At 33.9% G+C, this 5,409-nt stretch overlaps 1 protein-coding gene and 1 long non-coding RNA gene across 2 annotated transcripts in view; one reads left to right on the forward strand and one right to left on the reverse strand.

Annotated features, from left to right (window-relative positions):
* LOC106476529 (neuroglian-like) overlaps window positions 1-4,389 on the reverse strand; it is a 15,019-nt gene extending 10,630 nt beyond the window's left edge. Inside the window, exon 1 of the mRNA XM_013937182.2 lies at window positions 4,176-4,389. The gene's annotated coding sequence lies outside the window, so the exon portion shown is untranslated. The remainder of the gene's footprint in view (window positions 1-4,175) is intronic.
* On the forward strand, window positions 683-3,590 carry LOC111083708. The gene is made up of 4 exons (XR_002609203.1): window positions 683-998; window positions 1,199-1,382; window positions 2,254-2,259; window positions 3,382-3,590. It is a non-coding gene; the product is annotated as an uncharacterized LOC111083708 (long non-coding RNA).
* Window positions 4,390-5,409: the final 1,020 nt, after the last annotated feature.

Raw genomic sequence — 5,409 nt, forward strand, 5'->3', positions numbered from 1 at the left:
TCTGATTATTTGTAACTGAAAAAAAATGATACTTAGGTAGCTTTTTATCAGTTAATCTCTGATTATTTATCACTGAAAAAAAATGATACTTAGGTAGCTTTTTATCAGTTAATCTCTGATTATTTATCACTGAAAAAAAATGATACTTAGGTAGCTTTTCATCAGTTAATCTCTGATTATTTATAACTGAAAAAAAATTATACTTAGGTAGCTTTTCATCAGTTAATCTATGCATATTTGTAACAGAAAAAAAAGAGTCTGTTTCTGTTTATACCAAAGAAACCTGAATGCAGATTTTGTTTGTATTTGTTTATCCATGGTTAATAATGCTTGTAAATTTTATCCCACTTCTTACTTTAACATTACTTTCATTAACAGTATTGGTTAGAACATTTAACATATGTAGTATTATTATAGAGAATATGTACTTAGGACTAATATACATCTCCTAAGCTGGCCAAATCTTGTGAGATATTATTGGATTTATGGCCGAAAATATCACTAACAGCAAGAATAGTCGACAGATGAAACAATGCATTCTAACCTTTATAAGTAAGAACAGTATATGTAATGAACTATACTCATTGCTGGGTTGATTTGTAGTTTTGATTTAAGTAGATCACTTTGATTGGGTTTTGATATTAATTTATCTTAGCCAAAGAAAGCAATCAAGATTGTGTCTTTTCTGATTCTGAGATATTGCTACCTACGTCTAGGTAAAACTAAAATCATAAAACCCCCCGAGAACTATGAAGTTGCTGCAGGAAAATCAGCCACTTTTCGTTGTAATGCTGAAGCCGATCCAAGTTTGGAGTTAGTGATTGAGTGGCAGTTTAACAACAACCCAATAGACTTCGATCAAGAATCTCATATGGTACAAGCTGCAGATAACTCACTGACCATCACAAAGACTCAAGAGCAAGACTCTGGGTTGTACACCTGTGTAGCAAAAACAGATCTAGATGAAGACACAGCTTGGGCAACCCTCACAGTTCAGGGTATGTTAGGATTTTAATAAATTCATCAATAAATTTACACTGTGTGTGTGTGTGACTTTCTTAGTTTTAGGTTCTTTCATTTATATCTGATCTTTGTTTTGTTCAAGTTTGGCTATGAACTTTATAAGAATTATAAATCTTATTACCTGGAAAATGAAGTGGATGTTTAATAACTGTTACATTCTTTTATTAACATAAAGATGTTCCAAATGCACCCAGGATTAAAGGCGTTGAGTGTGATGGTCTAATAGCTCTTGTTGAATGGCAACCGTTGGGTGATCGTCGAGCCCCCATCCTCAGCTATACAATTCAATTTAACACTAGTTTTACTCCAGACACTTGGGAGGATGCTTTTGTGAACATTCCTGCACCTGACTGAATCGAGTGTCAAGAAAGTTCACAAAAGTATCCTCGTACGTATCTGGAGTAAAAACCAGCATTAAAAGAAGTATATAATGAAACATACCTTGAATCGAGTGCCAGGTGCAGGAATGTTCACAAAAGTATCCTCGTACATGTCTGGAGTAAAAACCAGCATTAAAAGAAGTATATAATGAAACATACCTTGAATCGAGTAACAGTGTTAATACTTTTGAATTTTTCACACATAACACTAACTGTTAATACTTTGAACTTTTCACACTTAACACTAACAATATTGCAAATGTTGACCTGATTCATGACATATGAGTGAAATATGTTGAAAAGGAAACACAGAACGAAGCAGGAATTTTAGTAATTTCTCTTATGTTTCGACACAAAGTCTTCTTCAGAGAGATTGATACAAACAAATACAGACAGCACGTTACGTACTCTCTCGTTTGTTGCCAAGGAATGCGTACTCCTGATTGGTTGATATATCCTACTGTCTCTGCCATTCTCGCTGTACAAATCACCAGTGATCTGGCGACCTTAACCAGACTAAAAAAGCCTTCTCTGTGGTTAGAGGTGACATCTGTAGCAATGTATGCACATTCAATGGTTTGTTTCAATCTCTTATCACAACTCTTATGCAAAGTTTCTGCATTTTGCCACTTTGGCAAGTGTCCATGACTGTCTATGTGTAATACTAACGAGTTTGATATACAGTATTTTCTTATGTTGTTTTTATGCTCATTAATTCTTGCATCAACTCCCTGAGAAGTTTCACCATAGCATGAAACAGGACAACCACTATAGGTGTGGGGGATAAGTTAGCAAATTGAATAGAAGAGTGGTAGGATGGAAAAAAAGCAGAGAGTTGTTATAAACGGAGTTCAGGGTTATGATAAGAGATTGAGACAGACCATTGAAGCTGCATACATTGCTACAGAGGTCACTTCTAACCACAGAGAAGGCTTTGTTAGTCTGGCTAACGTTACCGGGTCACCGGTGATTAGTGCAGTAAGAAGGGCAGAGTTGGTAGGATATATTAACCAATCAGGAGTACGCATTCCTCGGCAACAAACGAAGTAATCCACGAAAGGGTACATAACGTGCTGTCTGTATTTGTTTTTCGAAACATAAGAGAAGTGAATAAAATTCCTGCTTCATTCTGTGTTTCCTTTCCAACAATGTTACTACTTTTAGATGTTTTACAGTTAACACTAACAATGTTAATACTTTTGTATTTTTGATAGTTAACACTAACTATGATAGTTATCCTTGGCAAGTTTGATCATTAGTTTCAATGTATATTAGTGTTTTGTTAATTTTTTAACCTTCTGATCTCCCACTTGAGTTTCATTAATGAAATAAATTTCAACTGAATTCGTATTAAAATGTAACGACTTTTGGACTTTACACAGTTAACACTAACAATGTTACTTTTGGACTTTACACAGTTAACACTAACAATGTTGTTACTTTTGGACTTTACACACTTAACACTAACAGTGTTAATACTTTGAACTTTTCACACATAACACTAACTGTTAATACTTTGAACTTTTCACACTTAACACTAACTGTTAATACTTTGAACTTTTCACACTTAACACTAACTGTTAATATTTGAACTTTTCACACTTAACACTGTTATTTTTGGACTTTACACAGTTAACATTAACAATGTTATTTTTGGACTTTACACAGTTAACATTAACAATGTTACTTTTGGACTTTACACAGTTAACATTAACAATGTTAACATTGTTAGTGTTAACTGTAAAGTCCAAAAGTAACAACATTGTTAGTGTTAACTTTGTAAAGTCCAAAAGTAACAACATTGTTGATTTTTAAAATGTAACTCCAGATAAAGGTAGACAGAACAAATGTGTAAATATGAGAATAACTTGCTACTATATCTAGAATATATAATCTAAAGTACAATATTTTAATTCAGCTTGAGCTTAGTTGTATTTAGTAAATTATTTGTACATCCTTTCATTTTTAATAAAACTAGGTATCTATGACCCCTTGGGCCAACTACACTTTTCGGGTGATTGCCAGAAACAAAATTGGCCCAAGTCTTCCAAGTGGTCCCTCTGAACGATGTTCAACTCCTGAAGATGTACCTTACAAGAATCCTGATAAAGTGTTGGGTCGTGGTACCAACCAACATAATCTAGTCATTTCATGGACAGTAAGTTAAAATCTGATCAGTGTTCAACTCTTAAGAATGTAACTTATAAGAACCCTGATAAAGTGTTACCAACCAACATAACCCAGTCATCTCTTGGATAGTAAGTTAAAATCTGATCAGTGTTCAACTCTTAAGAATGTAACTTATAAGAACCCTGATAAAGTGTTACCAACCAATATAACCCAGTCATCTCTTGGATAGTAAGTTAAAATCTGATCAGTGTTCAACTCTTAAGAATGTAACTTATAAGAACCTTGATAAAGTGTTACCAACCAATATAACCCAGTCATCTCTTGGATAGTAAGTTAAAATTTAAAATCTAAATGATATTTAACTCCTGAGGACATACCTTGTAAGAATCCTGATAAAGTGCTGGGTCAACATTACTAAGTGTCTAAAGGCTACCTAAACAACAACAATACCCGTTAACATTACTATATGCTTAAAGATTACCAAAATGGCAACATTGGCTGAAAACATTATTATATATTTACAAGTTGCTTAATTACCTAAAGTTCATAATATTGATATATACATAAACAATAATATACAACTAACTAAAATGGATGGAAGTAAGTTCAACTTATTTCATTATCAAAGTAAAAGAAACTTACGGTCTTCTCCAGAGTAACCTAATACTTCAGTAGCAGAAACATGAGCCTGACCAGCCCTATTGTGAGCTTCTACTTTCAATCGGTACTCTTTAAACGTCGGCTGATCCTCTATGACGTACTCGTTCTGTTGCCAGTCTTTAATTATAACGGTCTCCCATTTAGCACCTGGAATGTCTTCTCGTTTCCAGAACACTTTGTAGAAGAATCCGGGAGCATTCTGTTCAATCTTGGGCATAGGCTGAACAAACAAACAAAGGAGAGGACATTACCTGAAGAGATTTCCATAGAGCAGTGGTTCCCAAGTTTTCTTTACCGATGACACCCTAACCCACTTACCTTGATTTGCATGACACCCATGCTGCCACATGCAATATGTTTTTGTATATATATATACATACATATATATGTTGTTTGTTTATGTTCTTAATTATTTGTTTGTTTGGTGCAACTCACCAACTAACAACTTGCCATTACACACTAGTGTGTTTGGAAACCACTGCCATAAAGAATATTTGACATTTTAACTAATCAGGTTATGTTGGTTGGTACCACAACCCACCACTTTATCAGTGTTCTTGTAAGATACATCCTCAGAAGTTAAAACATTGTTCAGATTTTAACTTACTATCCAAGTGATGACTAGGTTATGTTGGTTGGTACCATGACCCACCACTGTTTGATGGTTCTTTTAAAGTATGTCCTCAGGAGTTAAATATCATTTAAATTTTAAATTACTATCCAAGAGATGACTGGGTTATGTTGGTTGGTAACACTTTATTAGGGTTCTTATAAGTTACATTCTTAAGAGTTGAACACTGATCAGATTTTAACTTACTATCCAAGAGATGACTGGGTTATGTTGGTTGGTAACACTTTATCAGGGTTCTTATAAGTTACATTCTTAAGAGTTGAACACTGATCAGATTTTAACTTACTGTCCATGAAATGACTGGGTTATGTTGGTTGGTACCACGACCCAATAGGTGTTGTTGTTGTTGTTTAGGTAGCCTATAGACACTTAGTAATGTTAATAGGTGTTGTTGTTGTTTAGGTAACCTTTAGACACTTAGTAATGTTAATAGGTGTTGTTATTTAGGTAACCTTTAGACACTTAGTAATGTTAACAGGTGTTGTTGTTGTTTAGGTAACCTTTAGACACTTAGTAATGTTAATAGGTGTTGTTATTTAGGTAACCTTTAGACACTTAGTAATGTTAACAGGTGTTGTTGTTGTT

This window comes from Limulus polyphemus, unplaced genomic scaffold, assembly GCF_000517525.1.
Source record: "Limulus polyphemus unplaced genomic scaffold, Limulus_polyphemus-2.1.2 Scaffold10799, whole genome shotgun sequence".
NCBI classification, from domain to species: Eukaryota; Metazoa; Arthropoda; class Merostomata; order Xiphosura; family Limulidae; genus Limulus; species Limulus polyphemus.